Source organism: Arvicanthis niloticus, chromosome 14 (assembly GCF_011762505.2).
Source record: "Arvicanthis niloticus isolate mArvNil1 chromosome 14, mArvNil1.pat.X, whole genome shotgun sequence".
Taxonomy (NCBI): Eukaryota; Metazoa; Chordata; class Mammalia; order Rodentia; family Muridae; genus Arvicanthis; species Arvicanthis niloticus.
The window spans coordinates 2,570,471-2,583,323 of NC_047671.1; positions in this window are offsets into that span (position 1 = coordinate 2,570,471).

Genomic DNA, 12,853 nt, shown 5'->3' on the forward strand with positions numbered 1-12,853 from the left:
GGGGCAATTAACTGATGACACTTGGGAGACTGGCAGAATTCTCATTGCAGTTTTGACTATCATAAAGGGACTTAATAGCAGTCCCACTATAAAAGAGCTAAATAATCATTGATATAATTTTAGGAATTCTTATAGGATCATCATTAAGACTTAAGAAGTCATCTATTTGTCTATAGAGAATCAAAACAAGACAGTACATCTTCATGGATCTGCAGAAATCTGCTCCAAAGGGGTATGCTATTGCTTAGTGATTGTTACATATGTTTAATAATAATAATAACAATAATAGGAAAGACATATTAATAGCAGGAATCTTTCCTAAATAAGTCCCCCACAGCCTTCATGGATGGCCTTACTTGTCACAGATTATAAAATAATCCAAGGCAAGCATTTCAGGATGATCAGCTGCTAATTATTAGCTTGTCCCATTATGGCCCCTGACAGGACACCAATAACAGAGATAAGGATTCCTACCAAATCAAGCTTAATGAATTGGCAAATGAATTGGGGTTGTTTACAAGAATGTAAATGGAGGTTTACTGTACTTATAAAACATGGATGCATTACAGGTAGCCACATCACTACAAAGTCCACAGCATCATGGGTGATGAAAGTTGTATCCCTGGAGACATCTGAATGACTTGTCAGGAGTGGGCTAGTAAAAAAGTTTTTTCTCCTAAGCAAGTGTTTACTGTTCCCATAATCTTACAGCAGAGCCTTGTGAGTCTTGTAAATTCCACTCACTCTGGAACTGTGAGATGTATTTGCTTTTTAATTCTCATGAGCTTCCTTCTAGTGGAGAAGGCTTCAATACCTAGGAAACTACTACATCTCATCCCTCTGATGATTAATACTCTGATGACATAGAAAAACTTAAAAAATTACCTGTCAGAATCATATGACTCTTAATTATCCACATGCTAGAACAAGGTTCAAATGTTTATAGTGATAAAAAAATTCTAGGACCCATCAAGGTGATATTAAAAATGACTGCCCTTCAGTCAAAAATTACCAAGCATGAAAACAAGTAGAGCATGGTCCATAAAGATGACACTTATTTATCACTTATTTGACACTGAACTAGGTTTGACCCACGTTATATGCAAGGACAAGTGCATTAAAAGTTTCACTAGATCCTTGATATTCAAAATATGAACAGGGATACAGGAGATATTAAAAAGTGAATTTTCAGACAACTGAACTACAATGGATAAGGGCTAAGGGAAATATACTGAATGAAGTTGAAATTGATGCTATGTTAGATGTGTGAGGGGGAAAAAGACAGAGAGACTTCTCTGGACAGCAATAGATATTTTCAAATGAAACACCAAGAAGAGGTGTGAAAAGTGACCAGTGCACCGATAAACATTAGATTAACAGCAAGGACACTACATGGCATCAAATTATAGTGTCAGAAATAGAGTACCAGGAAAAATTTTGGGAAAAAACTTTCACCCAAGAATAAAAGTATAAATTTAGATATTAACAAGGCTCAATGAAACTCAAATTTAAGAGATATAAATTTACAATTTACACTGGAAAAAAAGTAAAACTAGGTCACATCATGATCAAGTTGATTCCAATGAGCTTACAGAGGAGAAATTAAAATCATGTAGGAAAAAACACATCGACTGAGAAGCAAAAATAGATAACCTAGTAATATTTTTGTACTAAACCAGGAGATAAGTATGAAATGATATGTTTTAACTATTGAAAAAAATACAAATCACAGTGGCATGCCTATTGCAACATTTCTTTAAAGTAAATGTTAACAATCTTTTCCAAATATACAGAAAATCTTCAATACAAACAGCCTGCTCCATAAGAAGTGATAGGTAAAGCCTTTTAGGTAAATGGGAAATTATACCAGCTTCAGAAATGTTTTCCAAATAATGAAGAGCATTGTGATTATCAGTTCTAATTGTCAATTTAGATTGACAGCAATTGAAACAACCATGAATCATGTGAGAGTCCTGATGAGGGGGTTATCTAAAACAGGTGTTCTATGAGTATATTGGTGGGTGATTAATTTGATTACAGTAATGGAAGTTGGAAGACTGCTCACTATGGGTGGTACCATTCCTTAGGTTTGTGTGCAGACTGGTATAAAGCAGTAAAAAACAGCTGAACAACTATAAGTATGCATTTATTCATTGTCTCACTGCTTATGACTGTGCATTTAATTAGCCATTTTAAGGTCCTGTCACCTTGACACCCCACACTGAAGCACCATGCCCAACAGCTATGCGGTAAACTCTTAAGTTGTTTTTATTTGAAAAATTGACCATAGCAATTAAAAAGCAAATGCCAAACATAAATATTTACATCATGTTTTAAATGTTAATTGACTAAAATTAAGTATTAACAATATAGAATGCAATTTTACCTTTTATATAAAAGGAAAATACTTGAAAACACTAATACCAAGATTGGAATAAGCCAAAATACTTTAAGATTTTTATATAACACATTAGCATAAATGCTTGAATATATATTTGTTAGAGACTTATATAAAAAAATTGAGCCATAAAATCAACCTAGGCATTAGCCAACTGAGCAATGGATAATAAAAATGTGGAAATACTTCTATTTGGACATGAAGAATGATATCATCTCTAGTAAAATAAGTGCACATTGAAGAGTCATCATGCCACATGAATTAAGGTAGACCCCCCAAAACATTTTTTTGGTCGTTATTTTCTGTCATTTGTGCAAAAAGCAGTCATCCATGCATAAATGGGATGGAAGTAGAAATGAAATCATGCATGAGAGCAAGGGAACTGATGGGACCAGAAGGAGAAACATAGATCGAGGTGATCATGGGAGTATGTGGTCTAAGCACATTATACACTTATATGAAATATGCTTGTTATATTGTAATATATAATTGTAATTGTAAAATATGCTTGTAATATTTTATTTATTTACATTTCAAATGTTGCCCTCCTTCCTTGGTTTTCCACCGCAAACCTTCCATCCCATCCTCCCTCTCCTTTGCCTCTATGACGGTGCTCCCACACCCACCCACCCACTCTCACCTCAGCATCCTAGCACTCCCTTAAGCTCGTGCATCAAGCCTCCACAGGACCAAGCACCTCCTCCCATTGATGCCAGGTAAGGCCATCCTCTGCTACATAAGCAGTGGAGCCATGAGTCCCTCCTTGTGTACTCTTTGATTGGTGGTTTAGTCTCTGGAAGCTCAGGTGGTTCAGGTTGGTTGATATCGTTGTTCTTCCTGTGAGGTTCCAATCCCCTTCAGCTCCTTCAGTCTTTCCCCTTACTGGCCCATTGGGGTCCCCAGGCTCAGTCCAATGGGTGGTTTTGAGTATCTGCATCTGTGTTAGTCAGGTGCTAGCAGAACCTCTCAGGGAACAACCATACCAGGCTCCTGTCAGTAATCACTTCTTAGCATCAGCAATAGTCTCGGGGTTTGGTGTCTATATAACCAAATACAACGAGAAATTAATATGCACAACAAAATATGTTGTATACTACATAATTGATAAAGACAGTATGATAGCCTTTTCTTTTGACATTGTGAATTCATGTACATAATTTTACTTTTAAACAGATAGTTTGGCTTAGACTGGCAATTAGTAGCAGTACATCTGTTGTGTTGTAACAAACTCAAGAAATTCTTTGAAGTTTAAGAGTCCCGTATCATGGGGTATACACCCAGCTTGCAAGTGTACAGGAAGTGGAGTTGATAATCCTTGCTCAGGCAACTATTTCTTTTGGGGGGGGGTTGTTTTGTTTCCGTTTCTCTCTCTCTTTCTTCCATTATCACGCCTACCAGTCATGTACACAGCACCTATCCTTTAATACTGTTATACAATCACTAGATTAGGGGAAACATTATTTTATTTAATGGAATTTCCCCATCATGAAGCTTTCTCATTCATATTACTTGTTTTATATATATAAATTTTTTTTTAAAAAAAATTCGGCAACTTTTACCATATTTCCCCCTTCTCTTTCTTCCTTCCAAGTCCTCCAATTTATTCCTTCCTACTCTCCTTAAACTTTATTGCCTCTTACGGGGGATGAGGAATTGTAGAAGTTAGAGAGGAAGGAGGACACAAGGAGAACATGGCCCACTAGATCCCCTCTGTAGGGCTTATGTGGATTCACAGATACTGAAGTAGGCTTGCCTGGGACTCTACCAGGTCCTCTGTGTATATGTTATGGCTTTTACCTTGGTGTTTTTGCAGGACAATAAAACAAGTGACTCTTCAGTCTGCTCTTGAGACATTCTTTCTTCTGTTATGTTGTCTTGTACAACCTTGACAGGAGGGTTTTGTTTTGTCCTGTCTGGGTGTTGCCTCTTCTGAAGAGGAAATGGACAGGGAGTGTATGGGGGAGGCAAGAATGAGTGGTGGGAAGATAGGCTAATGAAAAGAGGTGAAACTATGGGGAAAATGCATTGCATAAGAGAAAAAATCAATTCTTAATGAAAAATAAAAATGGGGCCTTGAAAAATAACTATGCATTTTGTTACATATTTATTAATTACTAGATTATTTAATTTAAAATTTTATCTAGAATATAATCTTTTGAAACACTAAAACAGAGTGGAAAATATCATTTACAGGCATGGCTTTATTACTAATTCATAAAGTGATATTTTTCTATAGATCATAAGACAGTGGCAAAGGATTTTCCATTTCTCAGAACAGTATATACTTATTCAAAAAGATTGTTTTTATCAAGACCTGACTGAGCACACCAGGCTTACAAAGGCGGTAGATGATGTCTTGTTTAGCTGCATCTCTCATTTATGTCTGTTCAACCGAATGCTTTCCAGCGATGCTGAGGATGCTGCCCTTCATCTTAAAACTATTGCCTCTTCTCTTCTCCTTCCCTCTGCTCAGTCCCCTCCCCTCTGCTCAGTCCCCTCCCCTCTCCTCCTCTCCCCTCCTCTCCTCTCTTCTCCTCTCTTGTCTTTTTCACTACCCTACCCTCACTTTCCCTTCCTTCCTTTTCAATTCTGCTGTTTTTCTTTTGCTCTGTCTCCACTGAGGCACCTGTGCCAACAGGGATGGGCATTAGATTAGGGGTTTTCACTTTACTTTGGACTGAAATACTCAGGAGAAGAGAAGCATAAGGCATAACTCAAAAGAGGTGGAATGTAGAATTCAGGAAATGCATGTGGACATAGTAACAAGTGTATTTGTAATTTCATGGAGTTACTTTCATTTAAAAGTAAAGTCATTCTTTTAGTTTCTCTGATGAAAATCATTAATTCCATATAAATACTGAATGAAATTACCAAGTTTTATTCATATTTACTAATTGAAGTGACATATTCAATTATATTAATAATATTAATAATATTGGATTTTCCACGTCTTTAGAAGGATGAAGGGAAATAAAGGTTGTTATGTCCTAATAACTAAGTCCCCACAGACCAACAGAGACCACCAGGAGTCTAACTTGTACAAAAACACAGAGTCTTTATTCAAGCTTGAGCTTGGACCCTCTAACTTCTCCAGCATACTAGATGGTGTGGAAGGTCTCGAACTGGTACTAACCTTACCTATTTATCATGGTAACAGGGGGACAGACTTTCCAACTTGGCAATTAGGTGATTGATTGACATTTGCTTGGCGCATTTCTATTGACTAGTGATGATTTCAGCTTGGTATGAACAATTGCTAGCTTTGGATATAAGGTAATTTCCACTTAAGAACTGTTTGTTGCCAGGAGTGGAGTGGCTATTTGTCCAGGGAATTGTGATTGTTCTTAGGGTGACATGGCTCCTGGAACAAGTTGGGGATTTTCCAGTAGCTAAGTTCATTCAGAGGGCAAGTTAATCATAAAATGGCATCTGAAAGCAAAATGAAGTTTGTAATGGTAAGTTGTGCCCTTCAAGCTAGGCTGTTCAAGTTGATTTCTGATGTTCATTCATCTCAATTCAACAATTCTGTATGAGTGACACTGGCAATCATTTCCCTTAGTATTTCCAGAGATGTTTTCTCCCAGATCCAACCTCTTAGCAATAGTTTTCTTTTCCCTCTGACAAAATAAATTTACCAGATCCTTCAAATCCCATGACTTCTTTCTGAAATCTTAAAAATTTATTGTTACAATTAACAATCTTTGGTGAGCAACTCCTAATTTCAGTCTCTTAAGAAAAAACTTCCTACATGGTTTATTAATTTACCTCACTTGACATATCAGTTAATTCATTCATTTAGAAGATTATTGATTCAGGTCATGTATTCAAAATTTTTCTTTTTCCTGGAATTGTACATTGTTGTATCATGCCTCAAGCTTGTCAAAATCTATACTAGGCAAGTGAATGAGCTTCAATTAAAATATTCCCAAACTCTCACACAAACTATCAAATATAATTTTAGGTTTTAGCTTATCACATACAATACATAAAGCGTTTGCATTCGCTCAATTCACACTCCTCTGAATACGTCCTTATAAGACATATTACTATGCATTTAAAATTCTCTCAATGTGAAAGTAATGGATGCAAACAGCATGAGTATAATGCCTCAGTCTCAGTTGTGGGAGATTTTTCATTTTAATGCAATTTCTTTCCCTTCAAGATACTATGATTGAAAATAAAATGAGTGGGTGACAGGTGTTTCTCCCTTTCTCCTCACAGGCTCCTTTGCCACTCCAGCTGAGAGATCTCATAAAAGTGTCAGCTCTCCACTGGCAAAGCACACTGTACCTGCTTACTGTGTGCTTACTGACTAAGAACATTTATATATAGCTGTATTCCAAGTCACATGAATTGATAAAATGCATCTCAAAGACCATATTGCATCCATAATGCATTTTAAGATGCAGTGTTTTCTTTCCCAGTCTAAATGTGTGGGGCAATTTCTTATTCTAGTCAACTAAATCATGGCCACTTCAGTATTCACTTGAATTTGGAAGATGGTGTTGAAAGCATGGAAATAAGACATATGCACTTAAGCAGACAACACAAAGTCTCCTTAAGCTACTTGGGGTTTGTGAACCCTGCCCCAGAATATGCTAAGCCAGCTAAGCTTCTGTTCTCCATTGAGGCTTTGTCGAAGGTAATAATCTGTCAATTCCCGTAATTTTCACTGGTGATGCAAAAAGCTGTAAGTGGTGGCATTACTCCACTGATGTATGCAAATGGAGTTTGGCTGTACTCTTCCTTCTCATGAAAATTTTAGGTTTTTTTCCATTTGAATTTTGTTTGTCTCACCATGACTTACCTTCATGTAACAAAGGTACTAATCAGTTTATCATATTCAAATAGGGGAAAAAACTTGGCAACAGCCCTTCAGAAGAAATATTTCTGTAATAATTCATGTAAATATATGAAACACAATAGAAGACAATGAAGTGTGCTTAGTAAACTCTACTTTAAAACTTTTAAATACATACTTTTGCCAGTATTTTACATTTCAGCTGTTTTTCTCCTCCAAGTCACTGGAAACTTTGCTCCTTAAAGACTGTCATCCAGTTTCTGAGATGTTCTGAACTCCTTGTGGTCTCTTCTTGTATTATTCTTGAGAGTCGAGAGTGTGACTTTTGTGAGATTTCTTTTTCCTTTGCCTTCTTGTTTTATTGTCTAATGAATGTCAAGTCAGTATCTCCACGTAGACATGCCCACTAATTTCTAAAGCAGAGAACACAGATGTCAGAGACTGCACAGACTAAAAGTAAAAGTAAATGGTGAAGGTTCTGACAGAATGGTCTTGCTGTGTGATGGGCCATGTGCTGGTTAGTATTTTAGTAAAGGGACAAACTCCTGTAGTGTTCAAGTTCTATATAATAAAGAGACAGTTTTTATACTCACCTAGAGATTTACTTTGAGGTTTATGGAACTATATATACCAATGATCTATGGAAAAAACATCAAGATTAATTTACTTTTCTTAAATTCATTTTATCTTCATATGAAACAAAATTCTATTCATCCAACAATTACAGGATACATTATTTCATGTAAATAATATTTCAATAAATTATATTTCTACAGTAATAAGGGGCTCATTTTGGTTATAACTACCATAATGCTGTTTAATTTATATCTCCAAATGTGAAGTTCTTTCTTTGCTATATCAAAGAAAATAATTCAATATTGATTATATGTATATGGTGCAGCCATTTAAATTTGGATGGTTGCACATATTATTTGTTTATTTTTTATTTGAAAATAAGAGAATCCATGGGTCGTTACTGCCTTTGAAATTATGAAAATAAGAACTAATTCTCATGAAAAAAGAGAATTATCAGCCCAATATTACCAAGAGTTATTTTTAAGCAAGCCTATGGTGAGGCCAACATAAGAACTTGGTAGCATATAAATTAAAAGACATATCTGCGTGTTGAATGTATGCTATAATTTTCATATATGGTATGTTAATTTGAAGGTCAAAGTCAATTATTCTATAAGTATTACATAATTTCTGCAATTAAGGTTAGCATAGGGTTCGTGTGGTTTTTATTTGACTATATCAAGAACACATAGACAAATTATTTAAAAATTCTCATGTCCATGTTTAGTATAAGAAAATTACATAAATATCATAATTTTTAAAAATATGATTTGATTTTCCATTTTAACTAAAAAATGGGGACCAACATAAACTTGTATTTTTTGATGGAATTTTGCTTTAGTTATCAATCATTTATAGGACAAATATGCAGTGGACACTTGCAAAAGCATAGTTATCTTTTTTCAGATAATGGCTTATTTTTCATTCGTTTCTGGAATTTCTCTTATATTATATATATTAGCAAAGCCATGATTATCATGGAATATAATCCTGTCATTTACATTTTAGTTACTAACATCTCTGTTTATCTCTTGTGGTTTCATAAACTTGAAGATATAATCCTGTCGTATTTACCACATAATAGTGTGTAATTGCACGTTTTGGGCTACTTTATTGGGTTCATTATCTACCACCATTCTAATCTTTATTCCAACCCAATCCATTCCAATCTCCCAACACTAGGTAGGAAATAAAGAAGGTTAGCGGGGAAAGGGGGTCTAGAACTCTTTAGAGTATTTCTTGCTGATTACAGGCACACAGTTCCTTGAGGCAAGTCCAATCTTTGTTGTCAGGATATTCAATTTCTTCTTGTTGTCTCTTTATTCATGGCCACAGAAGCAGGAACCAGCACCACTAGGAGGAATAGCAGACTCCACAGGTCCTCTCAGAGCTCTTGAATTCATGCCTTCTGAAGAGTTCCCAGAATTTCAAAAATCAGCAGCTGGCAAAGATCACTCCCATCCAAGAGCATGAGAAAAGTCATAGCAGCTTTGGACAATCAGAAGCAGCTCCATATCCCACACCTAGGATTAAAACAAAGTCATAATCACATAACATATCTAGGTTTTGTTTTAAGAAACAAAACTTATTACCACATAGTCTGTCATTATTTAGACTTTTGTTTAACATTTTAACGTGTTTATCTCTGGGGTTAAAGTGAATCCTCAGCATGTAAGAATCTATATTGCTTTTGCTGTTCAAGTCCCAGCACTCAAGTCTGATGACTGACTAACAATGAGCTTTTAATTCAAGCTTCATGTATTCCAATGTCCTCTTATGGCCCTTGTGAGCAGCTACTCTCTCACGTGCTTCTGGACACACCATAACACACACACACACACACACACACACACACACACACACACACACAACATTAAGAGTAAAATAGACTTTTAAAAATATTAATCTCTAGGAAGCACTGGGTAATTTTGCTTTTAAGGTTTATCAAGTTTAGGATAACATGCATCCACAGAAATAGGAAGATGGTGTTATTATTCAATGGGGTTTTAGTAGCAAGGAGACATTGAAATTATAATTTCAGAGTTTCTGCATTCAATCACATTCTCACCATCCATTTCGCCTTACCATTTACTAATGATTTTTCCATATGAATTGTTACTTTTAATTGGTTAAACCTTAAGTAACTTCTAATCTATCAAATGGTATATGAGGCCTTTAATTGGGCACAAGATTTCATTTATGAGTTAAAATAATTACCTCTCAGATTGCAATAACTCAGAAATGTGAATAATCTCTTCCTGGAGATATATACAGTTCAGATATTTCAAAAATCTCAATATTGTTTTGGCACTAACACTTAATAAATAAAAATAGTCAAATTTTAATTGACATATAAATTCCCTAGGTGCTAGGGAAAAGTAGTGGTTTTGTGGGAATAAAGAGGATTAGCTAGGGGTTAATTGCATAGCCATAACCTATTAGTAGAAATCTGTATAATTAAATTCTTAAATGGCACCAATTTACTTTGATTACAAATTTTAAGGTTTTCATTGGCATGAGCTTCTTAGTGATATAAGAGTGAGATGAATATTGTTACTCTCATAGGCACTGTACCAGTATAACACATTTAGGAATACAAAGCTTAGACCCAGTCCTTCTTTAACTTTTTTTTTTTTTAACTGATTTGAGATGGTCAGCTTGTGAGTTAAGGGACTATAGCAAATTCATGGCTTGGAGTTTATTATAAGGGTGTTCTCTATGTTTTATTTAGAAATAGCTGAGTGGAGTTAACAAGCAACAGTCCAGATTACCTTACATGGATAGTTGGTTTTCAAAACATCAGAAATCCTTAGAATTGACATGACAAACATTTCTGTATTAATTTTCATTTTCATTAGAGACCTGTCTGCTCCGGACAGCTTCCTATATTGAATTCTAAGAAGAAATTGAGCATCCTTGGAGTTACTCCAGTTGTGGTGAGACAGCCACTAGGCAAGAATTGCCACTTTCCTTCTACAGACAAATTACTGTCCAGAAAAGGACACACTTGCAGAATAGTCGACTGATTATATCTGCCTAGACAGAGTAATCAACCCTTAATAATTCTGCAGCACTAAGGTCTGTCAGATGATCCTGGGCCAGAAGGCAGAAGAACAGATGCTCCAACGTTTTGAAGTAGAGCGAGTGTCCAGGTGTTCAGAGGTCTCTATAAATTGGCTAAGTTTTAGAAGCTATGCTTTGTGCTTCCCACAATTATAGTTAACTCAGTCATTCTGTATTTCTGATGGGGTTGAAAACTTATAGCTATTTACCTTGAGAGAAAAGATTTGAGTGGATGGTCGTCAGCTGACATTCATCCTAAAGCCAGGTTCAGAACTAAATGTTTTAGTTAGGATAGATGACAGAGGTGCTGGTTAGTCAACAAAAGGATGGATTGGGTATTAGGACTATCTTGTACCTCACGGGTACAAATTGGCATAATTATGTTCTAATTGTATTTTGAGAGAAAAGTTTCATTTTAACAGGAAGGGTGATGTGTAGGAGGAGCTAAGGTAGGAGGAGTACTGAGAGGAAGAAAAGGAGTAAGAAGAGGAGAAGAAGAAAGAGAGGAGAAGCCAGGTGATGAAAGAGAGATAGAGGGGGGAGACAGGGAAGCAGATATTCATGTATCTCCACCAGTCAAAGATAGTTGTTATATCTAGGTTGGATAGTGGGTTACACCTCTGATTGAACAATACCAAACTTATAAAGCCTATGATTAACATTTTTTTAAAAAATATGTATAAATGCAAAAAGGAAAAGGGGGCATGGGATAGGGGTTTTCTAAGGGGGTGGAATGGGGAAAGGGGATGGCATCTGAAGTGTAAATAAAATATCTAATAAAAAATGTAAATAAAAAATCCCAAAAAAATAAATAAATAAAATAAATAAATAAATAAATTTCCTAGGTGCAAGTTCATAGGTTAACAGACCAGTTTTCCCAGAGGAGGGCAGTACTCTCCTCAGGATACCGTATTTGTATTGGGAGAAAAGTCTCTTCAGACCAAACAATTGCTGAAAATATAAATTCATAGATATCTTATGCTTTGTCATTTTTCACTAGGTAGAATGTACTCTCAAGCTGTACTTAAGGCTCACAATAAAATGTTGACAGCTTAGTTGTAGAATTTGATCTCCAATATTCAAAGATTGTATGCCAACTTTTCATAACAGAAGAATACAATTTTAAGAGATAATCTTTTGCCTTGATTCACACTATGGACTTTGCCTACCTTAGCTTAGGAAATAAGTTTTTGATTTTTTAATTTCATTTATTTAATAATCTTGACAATATAATTAATTTACTTTAGTAAACATAGCAAAAGCAGTGTTTATAGAGGCTTGATGAAAATGGGTTAGCCCTTCTTATGGCTTTCAGGGTTATTTTATGTTAAATAATCAGTACTTTGTGTAACATATTTACTGAGAACATACACGCTATAAGTAATTAAGAATGCTCCAGACAAGGAACTCAGTGACACTAGGTGTAAAAGTATCCAAATACTTTGAACAAAGCATGGTAGAGACTATGTATGACACAGTGAGATTGAAAAAAATGTGGTCTTCCTTCAGAAATATCAGGAAGTAATCACGTATTTGCTCACAATCACCTTACTGTCCTTATGTAGCATGTTTTTCTGAGTATGTGGATAACTATAGTTCTCCCATTGCTGTAAACAAAAAGTCCAGTAAGGTCAATTTAAGGACAAGTGGATTTATCTTGGTTCACAATTTGAGCATAGAGACTACCATGGCAGGGGAACTGATAGTACCTAAAGTCTGGGGCAGTTGTTAACATTGTATCTGTTGACAGGAAGCAGAAAGATGCATACTGATATTTTCTGTCTTTGCAATTGGTTACATTTTATCCATCCTCAGGGAGCAGAGACATAAATACTGATGTTTTCTTTCATTTAGCTCAGTACCTCAGACAATGGGACTGACCCATCCACAGGTAGGTTGGGTCTTCTGTGCTAAATCAAGCCTTATTTGAAACATTCTGTTCAACACATCCAGAGGTCTGTATTTCCAAAATTCTTTAAATCTTTTCAAATTGAATATTAAGGTTAACCACCATT